Here is a 19,836-nt window from a genome sequence, read left to right on the forward strand (position 1 = left end):
GAGAAAAAGGGGGGGAGAAGGGCGAAGGAATTACACACATTCTTTCGCAACTTACCATTGATCCCGGAGTTGGTGGCGGGGCGCTTTCTCCCGCCGCCCCCCCCCCCAACCTCTGTTAAATCGGGCGCCCGGCACTTCCTTCCAAACAGCGGAGCCCCCCCTCCTCTCCCCCCCCCGGTCTCAAAATCTCCCTCCCTGAGCCTTTCTCATAGGGAAAGGAGAAAAGTAACCCGCAACGCTGCGCTGATTCCTCCCCTATCACCCACCTCCTCACAAGCTTTTCGCAACAGCATCTGAGAGTAAAAAAAAAAAAAAAGGAGGAGGGGGAGTGGGGAGGGGTTGGGGGACTAGGACCTTGCCCAAAAATATATCAGCGGAAAGAAAGCGAGAGTTTGAGGGGGGATTCTCCCTTCCCTTTTTAACCCAAAAGAGCGCGCGGGGGGGTTGAGAATCAAAAGACCTGACCCCTCCCCCACTTCTCCTGACCCCCCCACCCGCCCCCTTCTTTCCACCCAGGTCCTCTTTCAAGCAGTCATTCCTTGCACCAAATGTCCTCCGGGCTATTTCAACAAACACTGAGCTGTGGGTTTAACTGTGCACATCAAAGTGAACAACCGAGAGGAACGGTCCTGTAAGGGAGATAAGCGTCTTTTTTGCAACACCCCCCCCCAAACACACACTTTCCTTTTTGTGTGTGTGTGAGGGGGGGGGAAGAGGTGGTGGTGGTGGTGGTGGAAAACAAGCCGACATCAAGGGCCGCGGTTCTTCAGATCGCAGTAGAGGCAAAGGCGCCGGCCTAAAGCTTTGGGCGTAAAAACCCGAACTGAAGAGCTAATCGTGAGTTCTGGGTAATTTGCCTTTTTTTTCCCCCTCTCCCAGTCGAGATGGAGGGTTTTGGTGGGTACGTTCGTATCGAAGCTTTGAGACTCCGATTATTATTATTATTATTATTATTGCCTCTCGAGTTGTTACTAAGTTGCCAGGACCTTATCAAAGGGAAACCATCTCTAGCCAACTCCCCCAGGCTTTGGAACGTCAGAAGTAAGTGATCCTGCCGCCCCAATCGTATTATGCCTGCAATTCTCTTCGTGCTGCAGGAACCTTAAAGGGACAGGCAGCATTCCCTCCTCCCGGTTCTGCCAGCTCCACTCCCTGCCTTTAACCCTTTTATTGCCCAAATCAACTCAACCCTTTCTTTCCAAACTCTCCTTCCTCCTCCCCCGCCCCCCCACCTTCCCCCAGGAGATAAAGATCAATTGCTGTTTGAACTCTCTTCCTTTTCTTTCACCATACAATGCCCAACAATGGCTGTATTGCTCTTTTGCAGAGGAGAGGGGTGGGTGGGGGGATGTGAGATGGTCAACTCTCAAAGAGGGAGGCTGCCCTCATTTTTGCAAAGTAGCCCCCACGTAGACGCCCCCCGCCTCTCCCCACAGCAGCCCCTCCTTCTCCTCTTCCTCAACCTGGCTTCATCTTAGAAAGAAACTAATCCTTTTTCCTTTTACTTATTTTTTATTCTGCATCCCAACTAAACCCCATAACTGCCTCCTCCTCCTCCTCTTCCTCTTCTTCTTGGGTTCCTTTTAGAAAGAAAATAAGTCTTTTCCTTTTCTTTCTTTTTATTCTGCATCCCAACTAAACAATCTCTGATTGTAATAGAACTGGCACACCAACAAAACTCTGTTAACTCCCCCCATATGTTAAATATTAAACAGACACGGAATGCTTTAGAAAGGGCTGTAGACAAAAGGTTCTAATTAGGGACTGGATCTGGTGTGCACATTTCAGGCCAATCCACCTCCTTACAAAGTCTAGATCTTTTAAGGGGTTTTAACTATTTTATGGGCCGTCCCAGAAAACAGAAATCCAAAACTTTTGAACTTGGATGTGAAGTTCTAGTGCCACAGTGTGCATCAAGTCCTGATTCCAATATATTTGTCTCATAATTCATGCCTTTATGAATGCACACAAACACACACAGAGGTTTAAATCTATGGGAAAATTCATGGCATTTCACTTTTTAACTGCATTTAGGAAATAACAATAATCAGCATGAATAAGATTTGGAAATAAGTGTCTTTTTCTCAGTAAGGAAGTGTCTTTAATCACATAATTATTTTTATCACCCAGCACAGAGCCCCTGTTCATTGTGCTAGAAGTGGTACAAATACAGATGACACTACATTTTTCTTTTTTCTTTTAATGTGCATATTCAGAAGAATGCAGCTTTAGCCTTTATTTACTCTCACAAGCACAAATTGAGTTATACCATGGGTGCAAAGATGACTGTTTTAGGGCACTAAAGGAGCAGTACAGTAATTTCTCCTTTGTTCAAGTGTTGATCAAAATTGAAATTGCATGCCTCTTTATGTGTTCCTTGCCTGATTCTCTTTATGCTTTCTCCAACTTTTTCACCCCAAAGCATCCTTCCTTCCTTCCTATTTACTTTACAGAAATTGCTTTCTCAAACTAAGATCCAGATTTAATTTCCTGTTCCTGATAACCCAACAAACAGCTTGAAGGAGAAATAAGTGGAATGCAAACTTTAATTAGATACTGAGTATCTCGGAGAATCAAATGCAACTGAACGGAAGGAGTAAATCTCTCTCTCCAAATCTATTAGTTTATTCAGAACAGGGGATCAGTAGGCGTATATGTCAAACACTGCACAAAATCATATTAAAATCACTGCACGAAATGCATATTAAAAAGCAGGGTGAGGCTTCAATCCCATAGTTGTGGTCACTATCTCTACACTTCCCACCACTTCAGACACACTGATTCATTGTACAAGTTAGTTTATAATATGGCTGGCTTGGTCTTGCTCTAACAATGTGGGGAAACTAGCCATTGTGATTTATAAATCATTTATTTAAATTATGGCATCCCAGTCAATTATGGCTTATTCAACAAATTCAACCAGTCTGCTTAAAGGGTTTTGGACCAGGGATCTACAGCTTTAGCAACTTTTAAGGCTTGTGGATTTCAACTCCCAGAGAGTTGAAGTCCACAAGTCTTAAAGTTGCCAAGGTTGGAGACCCCTGGTTTAGACTATGATTTATAGCTGAGAGACTACTCTGAGAGACTAGTCAATGCCCCCAAAATTGTGAATTATACTGATTAGAGAAATCTTGGCTTGTTATGATGAACGAGGCCAATCTCTGCAAGTCTGATTAATGCCATTATTTCTCATAATTTCTAAACCAAACTTAGACTGAAACATGGCCTAAAATTAGGCCGGGTGAAGAATCTCTTACTTTCAGAACAGACCATTTCCTTAAAATGTCCCTTTAATCAGTGTTATGCGTATAGCACAACTTCAAGGAATGTGTACTTGTGTGTATATTAGCCTCCCTTATTAACACTTGAGAGGTACAAAAGATTTCCATAAGCACTGCTAATGTCTTCCCAAAACCCCTGAGGGATTGGACAGAGGAGGTAGCATTGCCAAGGCTGACAGGCAAAATAGACTTGACTCATTCAGGGTTCCATAGAGGAAAAATCTCTATGGAACTTTTGGAAGCTACTGGGATATATTTGAGTGCAAGGGCCAGCCATCTAAAGATGCAGGTATCAGTCTTGAAATATCACCCCAAGTATGACAAAATGGGGTCATAATGGGGTTTGCTTAGACTCAATGCAGTTCGTGGGGGGGGGGGGGGTTATACATAGCGATGGATAGGAAAGGTGAGGAAACCAGAGTTCCAGGAAATTGTTTCCACAATAAAATGCACAGCCTTCACAAAAATACATATTTTTTTGTATTTGTTATAGCTAAATTCTACTCTTTTAGTTCCTGTCTCAAGTGAATGGAAAAGCAGCTTGTCAATCCATCTCTTCTGCTCCCAAAATAATGTTGTTTAGGGCAGGGCTGGGGACTTTGAGGTTCTCTCACTAATGTTGGGACTCTCGTTTCTATCAACCCCAGTCACCATGATAAAAAGTAAGGGATGATGGGAGCTGTAGTTCAAAAGTACCTGCAGTATCATCAGTCTGTCAGGGAGAATATTGTGCTGCTCCAGGACTAAGGAGGAATAACAACTAAAAAGAAAAAAGAAAAAAAAAAGCTCCATGTACCCCACACCACCCTTTCCAAAATACCAGCTTCGGCCACCTTTTCCCATGAAAGCAATTTATATGAAGCCTCTTTGAAATACAAAGCCTCCCTACAACCTATAATTAGCCTTCCAGACGAACTTTTGCAACAACACCTATGCATTGAGTTCACCTGCGACCTGATCTTTGCGAGCTATTCACGGAGCCGGGGAAACTGCAAGAAAACAAACGCCTAATTTAGAAAAGCCGATCCAAGCCGTGGGCCGTCAATCCCGTCGTCTATCAAAGCCCCGGGCCTGGGGAGGAGAGGTTGGGGTGGGGGGGGGTGGGGAGGGAAATCACCGGGAGAACCAGAAGCCACCAGGAAAGGAGGAAAAGAAAAGAGGACTCTGTAATTCCAAAGCATCTAAAGATGCGTAAAGTCCCTTTGAAGCCCCGTCTTCCCCGTTGACGTCACGGATAAGGAAGGTCCCACGTGGGAGCGCAAAGGCGAAGGTTTGCGACTCCGCGCCTGGGAGGAAACTGCGCTGGGGAGCCTGCGCTCTTTTCCAGGAGCCAAGGAAGCATCTCCAACCTGTCCAGGCTGTTGGATGGAGCACGATTTGGAGAAAGGACGGCCACCCTATTCAAGGAAAGCATGCATGGATGCGGAAAGCTTCAGCTCTCCTCCCCAACCAAGCCCACTTCTTGGCTGGGAAGGGGAGGGGTTGCAAAGCACGCTTGAACTCGGCTAAGCGCCTTTGGGGGCGCAACTAGAGTGTCCCCCCCTCTCGGGGAATGAATGAATGAATGAATGAATGGCGCACGGAGCCCTCCAGCCACCGCCACCCTAGCCTACGAGACCCTAAACAGTTTTTGACTCGCTCCCCAAACCGCACTGGTTGGGCGTCATCGCGGCCTTTCCCATTGGCCTTTCCGCCAGCATTTACTCCCTCCCCCCCAATCTCGGCTTCTCCGATTGGACGGTCGGCGGGGGCTGGGGGGGGAGGACACACGTCCGCGATTGATACATTGGCAGAGGCCGCGGCGGGAGGGGTCGCAGGCCCGCTCGGTTTGGTTTTTGTTAATGAACTTTTTACTTCTCTGGCCAGCAGGCCGGGCAGAAGCAACCGGCCGCGGTGACCGGAGAAAGAGGAGGACCGGGAGGAGGCGGCTTGGGAGACTTTGGCTTGGCCTGATCCCGATTGGACAGTTGATTCGAAGTTCGGTTTGAACCAGGAAGTCCGATTTAGGATATCCGAATTTTCCCTTTTGATTTAGGCCGGGGTCCCCTGAATGAGGGCACTTTAGATTAACAGGAGTGACGGCAGCGCGATCATTTGTTTTGGTTTTTTAAAGCCTTGAACTGGAATATTATTAAATATCCCTAGATGGCCCTGATCTGAACTGGGATATTATTATAAGGAGAATCGGGTTATTTTATGTAAGCAACAATGTGAAATTACAGCTGCCAATTCTTTAGCTGGGGTTGGCCGTTCATACACATTGAGTTTCTCCCGGAGAGCCTAAGATGATATAAAGTATCTGCATGGTATACCGGTAATTGGGGATCCAAGCAGGGTGGCCTTTTTTAATTGACATATGACAATTTTGTCAATGCGCAGATTTTCTAAGCTACGCCCAAGATTGTTTGATATGGTCCCCAGTCAGTTGATAAACATTGGGATTGCCATAGCAGGTGGTTAATAATAATAATAATAATAATACAATCACCATCATCCTTATTGTCATTGTACATATATATAACAAAGTTACTTAATCTTTCAGCTTTGATAATACTTCTCCAATTGATCTCCTGTTCTTTGTCTTTTATTCTACTATCCCCTGGTACTGCAACATCAGCGGAACAACTTGTCTCCAACAATTGTGGAAGAGATTGGAGAACCACTAGTCTGAAATGGTATAGAGTTTCCTGTCTGAGAAGGGGGTTGGATTAGAAGACCTCCAAAGTCCCTTCCAACTCCGTTATTCTGTTCTGTTCTGTTACTGATACATAGCCATTTAGTAGCCTATGTACCTGCTCAGTTTCTTGCTTCTATTTTAAAAATGGGCCCTGGGGGGATATTATAAGTACCTATAACCACAATGGACTCCAGTGTGAACTTGTTGGCCCAGGTATTGAGATCAAACTTGGCCAAGGTCTAGCTGGACAAGTGAGGGCTTATAATGGCTACAGCGCGTTAGATTTCAACACTGAAATCCACTCTTAACTGCTTTTATTTTTTCAACTTGTATGCTGCCCAGTAACAACTCTGGGCAGCCCACAATAATCAAAACAAGGAAATTACACTACAGCCAATAGAAAGGAAGATAAAAAATCACCAGATGAAAAAGAAGGAAAGATGTGGGTAGAGCCAAGTTTTCATCATGCTTCTAAAGCAGAGGTCTGGAAACTTGGCAACTATAAGACTCGTGGACTTCAACTCCCAGAATTCCTCAGCCAGCAAAGCTGTTTTAAACAATTGCAAAGAGGGAGTCATCCAGATCTATTATTTTTTACAAATAACTCAAGACAGCAAACATATCCACAATACACCTTCCCCACAACAACAATCTCATGAGGTAGGTTGGGCTGAGAAGGAGTGACTGGCCCAAAGTCACCCACCTGACTTTCATGGCCAAGGCAGGAATTGGAGTCACAGTATCTTGCTTTCTAGCCTGGTGCCTCAATCGCTAAACCAAACCAGCTGGGGTCTTCTTTTTCTGGCTATAATGAACCCTGAGATAACTCTTCTAGGGAAGAACAGAATAAAATGGCTTTATTTTAGAGTCCCAGCCATCATTCCCACATTTATTCCCTAAGTGATATTTTTTAAAAAAAGAAATATATTTTCTACAATAGGAAGTGGGGGAAAAATCACAGTAGAAGAATGAAGGACAATGAAATTTTCTTCATAAAGGGCTTAGCTGCAAAAAGAGGATTTGCAGAAAAGCAAGCAATGATCAAAGAAACCCTCTCATCCATGGACCCAAGTCCTCCCACAGACACACCCATTTTTGCACATCATCAAGGCCTGGCCTGCCACCCTCATGTCTAGCTCGCCCTGAAAAGCTGCAATTGGCACCATGAGAATGGCTTATTTTGCAATGCAATAATCACTTAGAGAAGAAGACGACCCCCTATAAATGTTGGACCTCCCCATGAAGAAAAAACGGTAACCCAGTGATGCTTTGCACACACCCAGTAAACTTGCTACTTCCTCACAGTAGTGGAATTCCCTGTCCTTTTTGTACTCTAGCAAAAGACACAATGTCTGAACAGCAGTTTTGTAGAATGATGCTTGTATTCCAAGTCTCTACCCAATAATAGAGCCAGCCCGGGCATAGTATTGATGGGACAGGATATGGGGGAAGCGGCGTTGTCTTGCTGAAGTGTCACCTCAGTGAATGTTGGCTCTGCCTCTATTGGTCAGGTTTTAATTTGGATTAGGCAACTCACACATATGTTGCCTTTCACTTGAGCTTTTCCACTTACACAAACATCCTGGCAACCTTCTTTTTCTGGTGGATGGCCGTGATGTGGCTTTCATTCTATCCCCAGCTTTTGAGTGAGACAGTCTTAAGCCATCTTCACTTGAACTGGTGTTTTACTCTCCCCATCCAATTTCCGAAATTGTCCAAAGGCATCTCTCTCTCTCTCTCTCTCTCTCTCTCTCTCTCCTCCTCCTCCTCCTCCTCCTCTTCCTCCTCCTCCTCCTTCCCCTCTCTCTCTTTCCTCTTTCTCTCTTTTTCCTCTCTCCCTCCCGCTCTCTCTTCCTCTCTCTCTTTCCTCTCCCCTCTCTCCCCTTTCTTCTCTTTCCTCTCCCTCTCTCTCTCCATCCCTTCCTCTTTCCCCTCTCTCTCTTTCCTATCTCCCTCTCCCTCCCTCTTTCTTCTTTCCTCTCTCTCTTTTCCTCCCTCCCTCCCACGCTCTCTCTCCCACCCTCCATCCCATCCTCACTCTCTTTCCTCTCTCTCTCTTCTCTCCCTCATTCTCCATCCCTCTCCTTTTCCTCTCTCCTCTCCCCCCTCTCTTCTCTTTCCTCTATTTTTCCTCTCTCCCTCCTTCTCTCTGTCCCTTCCTCTCTTTCCCCTCTCTTTCCTCTCTCTACCCCCCCCGTGTGCCTGCAACTGCCTGGAAAATTACTCAGAGGTTTTTTGGCAATATTTTGGAAATGACTTAGACACTCTATTCCTCCTAGGCTTGAGAGCGGCTCTTCCAACGTCATCCAGCTAGCTTCATGCCTAAGTGGAATAAAAGTCACAATCTTCAGTTTCCAGCCTGGGGCTTTAACCATTACACCAAACTGGTTGTCTTAAGACAGATTCAAGGTATGTCATTTAGACTTTGTCACCCATTACTTTGGAGAGAAACTAGATGACTGCAGTGGGTCAAAATAGGCAGAACCGGTAGTTCTCAATCTTCAACCATTGTTTAGTGACTCAAGTTACAACAGCACTGAAGAAAAAGTGACTTATGAATGTTTTTCACACCTGCAACTCTTGCAGCATCCCCATGGTCACATAATTCAAAATTTGGGGACTTGGCAACTGGCGTGTATTTATGATGGTTTTCGGTGTCCCTGGGTCATGTGAACACCATTTGTAACTTCTCAGTCATCTTCTAATAGGCAAAGTCATTGGGGAAGCCAGGTTTAATAACTGCATGATTCACTTAATAACTGTGGGAAAAAAAGATAAAAAAATGTCACTTCACAACTGTCTTGCTTAGCAATGGAAATTTTGGGCTCAATGGGGCTCATAAGTCGAGGATTATCTGTTAGAGGCAGGATTGGGATCAGCAATAAGGACAGCAAACTTCATTTCTGTCAACTTATGAAGGAGTGGAGAGAGGTATATTGACTAACTAAACTGATCTTTATAGCTGTGCCATTCTAATATTTTCTTTGCACATGACCATCTTCGGTGCTTAAGATCCTTACGCTCGTTTTATCATTTACCACAGTCTTCCGCTAAAGTTTGCCTACACTCTGAAAGTTGCCTTTCAACCTCAATCGCTTTTAAACTGCTAATGTAAAAAAAATTAGAAAAAAAAAAGTTTTCCTGCAGCCATAGCCCTGCTTAAAGTTCATTCCTTGCCTTCATACTTAGGTCTTACCAGAAATCTCAGAGCTGAGCTACAGTCCTTGGGATCCTTTTACTTCACGACTGCAACTCAAGTTTCATTTCCCCAAGTCCTTTCTCATATGCTTTGCTGTTCAACCGTTCTATTTCTAGAATATGCTTATTTCATTTATTTTTTAGGAAATCGTTATGCTCATCCATCTTAAGCAAATATCTCTGGGCAGTTCACAATACAAAACAATAAAACCCACACGCGGTATAAATAAATATAAAAAACACCACATACCAAAACCAAGGCCGAAGTATCTTACATATAGTATTATCTTCAGTCACAAATTTAAACCAATGATGGGCTCCTGGAGCTAACAACAGGGGTGGGCTGCTGGGGGTTTGCAGGGGTTCAGGAGAGCCCCTAGCTAAGATTCTGAGCAGTTTGGAAAACCCCCAAATCCCACTCCTGGCTGGCCCCTCCCACCCCACCCCTCCCCTCCCAGGAATCCCCACGCGGCCCGTTTTGGATGCAGGTAAGTGCAGGGCGCACACACAGAGGCTCGGGGAGGGTGAAAAATGGGCCTCCCGGAAGTCCGGGAAGGCTGGAAATGGGTCCCTATCTGGATTCCAGAGAGCCTCTGGAGCCCAGGGAGACTGTTTTCACCCTCCTGGAGGCTCAAGGAAAGCCTCCAGAGCCCGAGGAAGGCAAAAACTCCCTCCCCCACTGTGGTGCAGGAGGCTGACTAGGCCACGCCCACCATGGCCACGCCCACCCAGCAACCAGGCAGAGAATTTCAGCCTTTGCTAAAATTTTTGAAGCCCACCCCTGGCTAACGACCCCGCTCTAGTACCTATGGGAAATGCTAGGTTTGTACTGTCTTTCACAAGGCCAACCAGGTTGGGGGATCTCCAGACCTCTGGGTTGGGGGGGGAAGATGTTCCACAGAGCATGGCAGGGAAGGCACCTCTGGGTCCTGCAAGATGGCCCTGTTTCATAACATTTGTCCATTCTATTGGATGTGATAGGACACGTAGAAACGAATGCAGATGGGTGGCCCCACAAAGAACCTGGGAATAAAGCCATGTCAGGTTTTGTAAGTGATTACCACCATCTTGAATGGAGCCTAGAAGCAGACTGAAAGCCAGACCTAGAAGCCAGACCTAGAAAGCCAGCCTAGAAGCAGACCGAAAGACCGAAAGCCATTCAACTGAGTTACTAAACAGATGAATTGACGCTGCACATGCTGCTGCCTTACGAACCAACTGGAACTTTCCAAATGTTTTTCAGGGACAGTCCCGTGTGGAGCTCATTGCAGGAATCCAGGCAGGAAATGAATGAGGCGTGAGTGATTGTGAGCAGAACCTCTTGAACGAGGAAAAAGTTCAACTGATGCCCAATTGGATCTGCGCAAAGGCCCTCCCAGTTACAACGTCCACTTATTCCTTGAGTAGCAGTTGTGAGCCCAGCAGGAGAACCCCCAGATTGTGCTTTAACTCTCTTTGGGGGAGTGCAACCCCACCCAGAGTTACTGCTGGAACAGCTCCAGGGCTAGGGTGACCCCAAACATAAAGATACTCAGTGTCACTTGAGACCAAGTTGCAACCTGGGGATCTCCATCCAGAGATCCTCATAGACTCCAGGCACCGGCTAAGCATTTCTGCAACATCATTTGTACAATGCTGACAGATGAAGATGTTCAGCAGCTTCATCTAAAAACTAAATTGGATTAAGGAAAGAATTAAGCCCCAAGGTACTCCACGAGGATTAGACCTCTTCGCCCTCCATCAGTACTGTCTGCTGTCTGAAACTGGCCTCAGAGGAAGGTAAGAGAACCATCTCAGAACCGTGCCTCCCAATGCCACCCACTAAGCTAACTCAAAAGATGCCGTGGTCAGGGGTATCAAAGGCCTCCAAGATATCCAGGAGAGCCAGGATGGATGTACCGCCCCATCCCAAACCTTCCAGAGAATATCCACAGGCATAACCATGGCTGTTTCGATGCTATAACCTGAAACCAGACTGAAAAGGATCCAGGTAATGTATTTCCTCCAAGTCTTTCTAGCTTCATAGGGCTATTCTCTCCACAACTGTCAGGTTCCAAGTAAGGCAACCATTCTAAAACAAAATCTGAGGAACTGCAGTTCCTCAAAGAATAAGTTTATTTGGATACACCACCTTGGCACTAACTGTCTAACCCAATTCAAGCTTGACAACAACCTTCCAGAGGAGAGGAAGTTTTGCAACCTGGATGAAAATTGCCCAGTACTATTGGATCAAAACATTAGCTTTCTGAGAAAGGTACAGAAAGCTTACAAAACAGGCAGAGTGCTTCCTTCTGCAAAGAAGCATCCGCAGCTTGGATCTAATCATGTATCACCTCCCCAGGAAGTCTTAACCAGCCAGGAGGGACATGGGTCTAATATACAAGAGGCCACATTCACAGCTCTAAGAATCTTGCCTAATTCTGCATGGCCAATTGATTAGAACAGTGGTCCCCAACCTTTTTTGTACCACAACCCGATACAAAATGATCCATGGACCGGTACCGGCATCAGCAGGCACGACCAAGGCAAGGCGAGCCAAGCGACCGGCCAGCCAGCCGTCCTCCACTTCTCCCCACCACCTTCAATTTCTCCTTTGTACCTTCGTGCAGTCGATGGGCTTTTCGGGATCTTTCTTAATCTCCTGAGTAACGCGAGACTCTACCGCCATCAGGACGGCTCTTCGTTCGAAGCCGCCCCCCCCTTCGACGAAACTAAGGCGTGAGGATTCCTTCAGCACCCAAACGCCGCTTTCCAACTGATGACCGACAAGCTCACCCAGAAGCACTTTCTCAAGCGCCGTCGAAACAAGATGGTGGCGCCCAAGCAAATTAGGTGGCCCGGTACAAAATGATCCACGGACCGGTACCGGCCTGGGGCCTGGTGGTTGGGGACCACTGGATTAGAACTCTTCCCAGATACTTGAGTGAAACTGTTCCTCGGTCAGTTCCATAGATTTTGCCCAGCCAGAGGCCAAACAACAGCAGATAAAAGAAATATGAGGAATATGTGTTAAAGTGGGACCACCTTCCTGTTTGGCTACCAATATCCTCTACTGACATCTGGAAATAGAATGGGAAATCTTTCTCATCTTCTCTTCCAATAGTTTAGGCTGTAACACTTTGGTTTCAGGGTTAGCATCTCCTTTGAGGTTGAAGACAAATTGGAGACAACTTCAAGGTCTCTCCTTCCTTGCCAACCCATCCTCAAGAGAGATGCTATCAAAGGTCAAAATCCCTAACCTTGGGAAACTTTCAGCCCCATCCTTCAAGGCTACCCTCCCACTCTTGCCTTCCTCCTGACTTGGAGGAGTAGCCATTCAAAAATGATTTTCTCTTCTGTGCACATCAAAATAATTCTTCTCTTTTGCCAGGAACGGGGTCAGCCAGGCAACCGGTGAGTTGGAGTTTTCCTCCTGTTGTTAAGATTGATGTGCAACATGGGTGGTCTATCTTTTTAATTTCGGGGGCACCGTATGGACACTTGAGCACACACCTATCTTCTTTTTAATTCTTTGCAGATTAATAGAGGGACTCTCTAATAGTAAGGAGGATGAAAGCGAGCAGGCAGGAAGGAGGCCACATATGCAACTGCTTTCTGCTTTGAAGTTGCAGTACCCACACCTTCTGTCAGATCCTCGCCTGATGAGAAAGAAGTGTCTTTGGACAGAGTGCAGTCTGGACACTTCCAAAGTGGCCCTGCTATCTAAAATGTTCCATCTGTTTTCACCCTTTAGAACTCGAGAGGGTTTCACAGTCACCCCTCTCATTAAACCCAGGCAAATCTCAATGGTAAATCCTAGGAACACGTCCCAGGTGGGAAGAGCAGGCTCCAAAAACAACCTCTTATGATTTTACTTTTCTATGTCTCCATGAAGTTCAGCGGCTGACAGCTCCTCAAGATCACCCTAGTTAGGAAAGATTCAATGGGGAAAGGGGCAGGAGGGAACGGGGGAGATACCCATGTAATGAAGCCTTGATCTGGGATATTATCAAGAACTTCACATTTGGCAGCTAACATCTTCAGCAGTCAGCTAACAGAAGGCAGTAGCTTTGGCGCTTCGAACAAAGGTGTGCAGTTAAAAGAAGAAAGAAATCATTTTGCCACAAATCAATGCATGCCATCTCTGAAACACAAGGCCAGCTCGTCCTTTTGACTTAAGAGAAAAACAAGCTGTCTGAAAGTCCCCCCCGGCAGTAGAAAGTTGTTGTTGTTTTTTTGGGGCTCTGGCAGAAGTCAAGATTTCACCTCAAATCCTAAAACCTGCTATTCAGGCACTGCCACTGACATCATAGACACATGTGAAGGGATGGTGTAGCATTCTCACCAGTGGTCATGATGATAACAAGATCAAAGGCTCACAACTACTTCAAGCTGAAGTGATGGAACAGGTTTGATCAAAATGAAAGAAAGGGCCTGTATATAGAGCATGTGAGTGGCTTGGAGCCCACATGTTGGTTAATACCTTTGAAGTTACCCTTTTTTTAATTGTAAATTACTTCATAGGTGCATTAAGCTGCTCTCAGCACTGTTCCTCTGTATAAGTAGATTGTATAATAAGTCAAAAAATACATGACAAGCCTTTTTTTTTTTCCCCCAGCCAAAAAAAAAAAAAAGCAAAAGGAATTACAGCTCCCAGGCAGGTCAGCAGCTTCTGATCTCAAAAAGGAAGTCAAAAAGAAAGAAGATGAAAAGAATGTCTCTTTGGGACAGGTGTGGTCCTAGCGAGCTTCCCCAACGTGGCACTTTCTTCCCAGATGTTGGGGGGGAAGCGCTAGGACTCAACCCCAATCAGCACAGAGTATAATATCTTGGGTCTTAATTTACAGTGGTGGGATTCAAATATTTTTACTAACAGTTCTGTGGCTGTGGCTTGGTGGGCATGGCAGGGGAAGGATACTGTAAAACAGGGGTGTCCAACCTTGGCAACTTTAAGACTTGTGGACTTCAACTCCCAGAATTCCTCAGCCAGCTGGGAGTTGAAGTCCACAAGTCTTAAAGTTGCCAAGGTTGGACACCCCTGCTGTAAAATCTCCATTCCCACCCTACTCCTGGGGGGAAGGTTACTGTAAAATCTCCATTCCCTCCCCACCCCACTAACCTGCTTTCCAGCTCTGTTCTCCTGTGCAGGGCAACAAAAGAAGACCCAGCCCATCAGCTAAGACTCAGGAGGCAGAGAATAGATGGGGGGCAGGGCCAGTCAGAAGTAGTATTTTCCAGTTCTCCAAAGTACTCAAAATTTCCGCTACTGGTTCTCCAGAACTGGCCAGAGCCTGCTGAATACGACCTCTGCCAAATCCTCTATTGTTACTTGCTTTGCTGAGGGCTTCTGCCAGTTCAGTGTTTTAAAGTGTTTTACTTTACTTTTACTTTCACATCCCCAAGATCCAAGCTACCCACTGCAGACCTATTTCTTTCTCCCTCCCCACTTAGGAATGGAGAAGTATTCATTCCCTCCTGTGCACAGCATCAGCTATAGAGAAAACATGGGGCGGGCGGGGGGGTTGGTACTGGTCAAAGCTACTGGCCAGGGAACGTGGGATAATTTTACACTAGTATTCCTCAATCTTAATCTTCATCCCTTGGAGGAAAAAGGAGACAATAACTGAATGAATACAGTAAGCAAAGGATGAAACTACTGTGAGGGAGCCAGCGTTGTCCGAATACATTTTCCATGGTTATGTGGCTATCATGAATATATGCCAAAAGTGCTCAGAACACTGTTATCTTCTCACTGAAGTGGTACCTATTAAGCTATTTGCATATGCATACTTTCAAACTGCTAGATTGGCAGGAGCTCACTCTATTGTGCAGCGCTCAGGCCTCAAACTGGGCTGATAAGCTCAGCGTCTTTAACCACTGAGCCATTGTTTATCTGGAAGCAAATACCTGTACATTCCATGAGGTTTACACTCTTGGAAATGGGCATAAGGGTTCATCCTGTGTCTATATCCAGTTTTCATGAACTTTGGACTAGCATCTTTGTCTTGTTACCAATCTCTCCTTTCACCTCTAAGAGAAAGCCCTGATAAACTACCAGCAACATTTTAAAAACTGCCTATATTTACGAAAACAACTTTTAAAAATATTATCCATATTCAGACACCCCACACACACTGATAACAGAGAGAATGGGGAGAAAAGATTGTGAAACAGAGCACAGTTAGAAGAGGAGAGAGAGAAAAAAGATTATTGGATTTGAAGCTGGCCTTGTAAGCCAACGCACTTACGTTACTGGGCTGAACTTGATAAGAGTTGTGTTTTATTCTCTTTTATCTTTTGAAATGTCTCCATGGCTCCACCTCTCCCCAGCCTTTCACCATGCTCTTTTGCCCCACAAATTTCCATACCTCTTCTTGTTATGTCTCTTGGCTAGTTTTCCTCAGAGATTATATTAAGGGCTCCATTGCCCTATTGAATACTTCCTATCCCTTGATAAAGGAGACAAAAATGCTTTGCCAATCCTCCCTAAATTGGAAGATGGATGGTTGGGCAGGGAGGAATAAGGCCTGGTTTTTTTTTAAATATGGAGCTAAAAATAATGATTGGCCTGTGTTATCTTGTTTCATAAGAATCTTGCCTGCTGAGTACCATTAGCGAGAGGGTAAAACCTTTTGCCCTTCTTTATTTTATTTCTTTACAGGCTTGATAAAGGTTATAGTTGGGATTGAAACCCTACACTCAAGTTTAAAAACAATAACTACAAAGTGTTCCTGTGGAGCCAGGAATTTGGAATGAAAGTATTCACACTAATGATAAAAATAAAAATCCAATCTCACAACCAAGAGGCAGCTACAAATTAGCCAGCCATCATGGCTTGATGGAACAACTGATCCATTTTCTACAAACCAGGTAGGAGGCGGACATATGTGCACTCACTCTATTTGTGTGAGATGCTTTAACAAGTTTATTCACTATCATCAATATAAATGTATGGAGATAACCAGGTAGCCCACAATGTTCTCAGCATGCTTCAGGTATGGCCAAGGTAGGGCCTTGCTATCTTTGCCTATCTTTACATGTGGCCCTTGGCTTAATTTCAAGGCCATTCTTCTGCAAAGTCCACAGCACATGGCAGCCCCCAACGAACCTTGCCTGAGTCCCCAAAAGCAAAGCGGGATCCATATTTGGATGGAAAACCAACAGGAAGCCCCAAAGCTGGAGTAACATCTGTGAAGCCAAAAACAATCCTTAAGAAGAAGCAGTGAGAACTCATCTCCCTCAAATGTTAAGAAGACTTTCCTCAATCCCTGCAAAAGGTTGGTTTGGAATTTGGTCCCTTCTCTAAAACTTGTTGCTTGGGGAAAAAGAAGGTACTATCCAAAAGCCAGGAAGTGGGAGGGAACGTTAAAGAAAGAACAGGTATCCCTCTGATGGAAGGCAGATGGTCTGTTCTGCTGCTCACCTTCTTTTTAAACCTCCCTTTGGGAAGTAAGAGAAAAATAGATCTCCAGCAATTTGAGACCTGGAGTTTATATAACATTTTGCAAAGTTTCATAAACATTAAATCTAGTTCTACCAAATACCTCTTGATATTACGAGAGGCATATTCTGAAATACTAAGATATATCTGATGAGGATCATCCATTTTCTAAACAAATGTTAGTTCTCTTTTAGATGATGGGTGACAGAGGTGATGATGGTCAGGGTGGTGATATATCAATTATCTTTTTTACTCGGATACCCTAAAATTATTTACCAAATCAAAAACCAAACACCTAAATGCTATTCAGATGTTTAGTAGTGACCCTGAAGGGAAATCAAGATTTTTAAAATGTGCAATAAAATAAAGAAAAAAGAAAGAAAATCACTCACACAAAGCTATTCAGCACAAAAATCAAACAACTACCAAAGGTCTAGCGCCTCTTCACAAGATTATAAATATTGGAAAGATATTTGGAAACATCAGCTATTTTACACAACTAAATAAAGAGAAAAATAAACCCAGGACACTGAGAAAGCTATTAAGGTTCGATCCTAGATAGAGGTTAATATTTGGAATAGACTCTCCTGCTCGAGCAGGAGTTTGGACTAGATGACCTTCAAGGTCCCTTCCAAATCTTTTATTCTATTCTATGAATCAATCAATAAGGAAAATCTGAAAGTCTAGCCTAAATGCTGGAAATACAATCAAAGCTATCACCTCGCAGGCAGTTGACCAGATTCAGGTGGACTTTGATCACCTTGACTGACAACCAGAAAACAGAAAACTATTAATAGTCTCAAGAAAAAGCACTACACACTAATGCCACAAAGGCCAGAATAAGCCCAACCCCTCAGTTTGAGTAATATATGCCATTTGTGATGTGATAACAATAAAGTGATGATCTTATACAGCAATAACCGGATTCAGCTAATTCATGCATACTGTTTACGTGAAAAGGACATGATCAAGTCAGAAAGATATTTGCAGCCAGTAAGAATTTTTTTAAAATGTGAAATTTTAAAAGGTAAACTTACTAAAAATGATTTAAAAAAAAACAATGTGTGGGATTTCAAAATTTAGACCAAGGGTGTCAAACTCGATTTCATTGAGGGCTGCAACAGGGTTATGTTTGATCTCGGGGATCCAGAATGGGCATGGCCAGAGTGGGTGTGGCCAGCTCAATGTCACTCATGTCGGGCACACCTGTGGAGGCCCAAGTGCTTTGCTAGTGAAAACAGAGCTCGGAAGAGCTGCCCGTGGCCTTCGTGAGCTCCATTTTTGGCTGCGACGGCCTCCTGCAATCCTCTGCCAGCAAAAACGGAGTTCAGGAGGGCTGCATGTGGCCCTCCTGAGCTCCATTTTCACTGGCAGAGGCACCGAAGTCCAGTCCTTTGCTGTTTCCAGGGCAGCCTCGCGGGTCAGGTCTAAGCATCCCACGGGATGGATCCAGCTCCCAGGCCTATGAGTTTGACACCCCTGATTTAGACTGATGTATACCTGAATCGTCATATACCAGGGATTACTGCCATGGGACAAAATTGTATTTGCTTTACTGATTCTAAGAGAGAATAATGTTGAAGACAAGAAATTGGAGCGGGTGGAGGGATTCCAAAATACTGAGATTTGCAAATACAGACTGCAGAAAGTCAACAGTGGTGTCTTTGACAAATAAGGACTTAAATCAGCCCAACAACAAACAACAGCATAGTTGGGCAGCTCATCTCTAATGAGATGCAATCTTTACAATCCCCAATCCTTTGGGTAGGGCTGAAAAAACATGAAGAGGAAAACCGACCAACCTTAGTTGTGACATATGATTAATATATTTGGAATAATAATAACATTAGTCAATTGCAAAAGCTTACATCTTGTGATGATACCTTTAACACCACGAAACATCCACATCTGCCTATCCCAGGCCCTTGGGAGGGACTCACTAGGTGGATGAAAGTGCTAAAATTCAATCTGAACATCTCATCGACTGAGTGACCAACGATAATAATAATGGTCCATGTGAATATACGCAAGAAATACCATTTGCCTACATGCAAGAACTAGTGGAATCAAAGTGAGAAAGTGAATATGCTCTGAGACTTTAGAATTCAAACTGTCAAGCATCTGTCACACAACATCCCAGATTTTACAAAGACAAAAAAGTCTGTTTGGAACTTTGCATTACCTGGAGACAGCAGAAGACAAGAGGACTGGAGAAAATCACAAATACAAAGATCTGCAAATAAAAGTAGAACAACTCTGGAAAAAGAATGCAAAGATAGTACGAGGATAGTAAGAGGTTCCTTGGATCAATCCCAAAACATCCAGAGCATCACATGAACACCGTTGGCATTGACAAAATCACCGCCAGTCAACTGCAAAAGGCTGCTTTGGAACAGCTGACATCCTGCAACAATGCATTTGGCATGATCAAACAACAACATCTACCTATCTCAGATCCTTGGGAAGGACTTGACAGGTGGATAAAAATCCCAAATCCGGTCTCAACATCTGGTTGACTGTACAACAACCATAACAACAACAACAATGTAAGACAAGCCACATATATCAGACAAGAACTATGATATTATGGGCTCTTGGCTTTTCCACTCAAGACCAAAGGTTTCTATGTTTGAGCCTGTTAAATTCAAAGTGTTTGACAATAATAAGCCATAACAATAAAATACAAACATGAGAAGCATTTCTGAAAAGCAGTGCAGCAGAAAAAGAAGTTGGTCTTTGCTGGGGACCCCAACAGAAATCAGGAGAGCTTCCCTTGAAAGAGAGGCCATACAGTCTCTTTTTCAAGGATGGAAAAGATCCTCCTTCTCCCTTGCCTTTGAATTGGGGGAAGCACCTGAAGAAGAGCCAACCAAGTACATCCAAGGCAGGAAATCTATGAAGTTCCAAATGCTGATGACGTACAGCTCAGCCCCTGCATCAGGCTGGCCAAGCATGATGGAGGCTAAGAATTACAATTCAAGGACAGTAGATGTGGGAGAAGATATTTCCTCAAATTTTCAAGTCACACCAGTTGGATTGTGGGCTGATGGTTTTTGTGGCTGTTTGTGGTATTTGTCCAGCACTGTAACACCCACTGGTTTCTCATCTCCCTTTCTAAGCCTGTTTTTTTTTCTTTACTGGCCATCATCAAACAAATGGGAAAAACAACACCCTGCCAAGTTAAAAAAAAAAAAACACCACTGTCAAAGGGAGTAAAACATTTGTCCTATGGTAGCCAAGAGCCTGTGGACACAACAGGA

The 19,836-nt window shown here is 44.5% G+C and overlaps 1 protein-coding gene across 1 annotated transcript in view; it reads right to left on the reverse strand.

Annotated features, from left to right (window-relative positions):
- Positions 1-554, reverse strand: part of AXIN2 (axin 2) — a 54,392-nt gene extending 53,838 nt beyond the window's left edge. The window contains exon 1 of the mRNA XM_026711095.2: positions 56-554. The gene's annotated coding sequence lies outside the window, so the exon portion shown is untranslated. The remainder of the gene's footprint in view (positions 1-55) is intronic.
- Positions 555-19,836: the final 19,282 nt, after the last annotated feature.

This window comes from Pseudonaja textilis, chromosome 2 (assembly GCF_049901715.1).
Source record: "Pseudonaja textilis isolate UNSWEBS1 chromosome 2, rPseTex1.2, whole genome shotgun sequence".
Taxonomy (NCBI): Eukaryota; Metazoa; Chordata; class Lepidosauria; order Squamata; family Elapidae; genus Pseudonaja; species Pseudonaja textilis.